Below are 1589 nucleotides of genomic sequence, written 5' to 3' on the forward strand. Positions count from 1 at the left end.
AGTGCTGCTATGAACATTGGTGTGCATATATCTACTCGTGTTATGGCTCATATTTCTTGTGGGTAAATACCAAGTAGAGGAATTGCTGGGTCATAAGCTTGTGGTAGAATTTTGCAAGATCAATGACTTGTTTATTGCAAATTACATTTTTAAACAACATAAAAGATGTTTATATACAAGGACTTCACTAGATGGAATACACACAAATCAAACTGACTACATCTGTGGAAAGAGACAGTGGAAAAGGTCCATTATTAGCCAAAACAAGGTCAGGAGCAGACTGTGGAGCCATGGAACCAAACATCAATTACTCATATGCAAGTTCAAAATGAAGCTGAAGAAAGTTAAAACAAGTCCACAAAAGCCAAACATATCTTTGAACATATCCCATCTGATTTTAGAGATCATGTGAAGAACAGATTTGACGCATTAGAAGTTAAAGACCAAAGATGAGGAAGAAAATGAAAAGTCATTCAACAGACATGAAAGAAGAAAAAGACCACATTGGATGTCAGAAGAGATTCTGAAACTTGCTCTCCAGTCTTCTTGAGCTGCTCTTTGAAATTTTCTGTTCAGCTGCTTTTTTTTTTTAAGCTTTTTATTGTGGATTGAGTGACAGTTTGTTTACAGGGCAGTTTTATATTCAACAAATCATACACTTTGTTTCTTTACAGTGATTATAAACCCCTCCATGTACCATCAGTTAACAGTATTTTCTCTATTCACTTTTTTTTAACAAAACAAAAGCAATCAGGCATATATAATAATTTACACCTCTAAAGGGCAAATTCTGAAAGTCTGCCTCCTGGCTGGCCACAAGCTCTTAGTCTCTCTCTTCCCATGAAGCTAGAGTCTTCAGCCACTTCCCCTCTCCATGACCTCATCTGCCTCAGGGTCTGCATAAGGTCCCAAATTCTGCTTGTGCTCTTCTCCCTTGATGGTCCTAGGGTCCTCTGTTTCTGGACAGTAAGATTAACCATTCCCCTGTTTTTGTTACAAAGCTTCTACCTTTACAATTGTTACAGTTGCAATTAGTCATGATAACAATTAGTCAGTATTGAATCATACAAATCTTATCCCCATCTCTTTTCACCTGACCCATCTTATATTCCATTAACTCTTCCCTCCATTTAAGACAGTATATTTTATCCTGTAATCTACCTGACCTTCTCACCACCTGAATCTCTGTTCTTCTGTGTTTACCTTCTTTTACATTGTAATTGTTTTGATCATAGACTGACCTCCCAGATCCGCTGTTCTTATAATTTCATTCTGTTGTTGACTCTTCCATTTGTCGATTGAGTTCGGGGTGATGCTGCCACATACGTCATTGTCTGGTTGTTGTCTGTTCTTGTTGGTTCTCAGTCCATAGAACTCCCTTTAGGATGTTTTTCATTGCAGGGTTGGCTTTGGCAAAACCCCTTAGCTTTTGTTTATCCTGGAATGTTTTGATTACACCATCGTGTTTTATTGACAGCTTTGCTGGGTAGAGGATTCTTGGGTGGCAGTTTTTTTCTTTCAGGGTTTTTATATGTCTCCCCATTGCCTTCTTGCCTGCATGGTTTCTGTTGAGAGCTCTAAACTTAATC

Source organism: Chrysochloris asiatica, unplaced genomic scaffold, assembly GCF_000296735.1.
Source record: "Chrysochloris asiatica unplaced genomic scaffold, ChrAsi1.0 scaffold00488, whole genome shotgun sequence".
Taxonomy (NCBI): Eukaryota; Metazoa; Chordata; class Mammalia; order Afrosoricida; family Chrysochloridae; genus Chrysochloris; species Chrysochloris asiatica.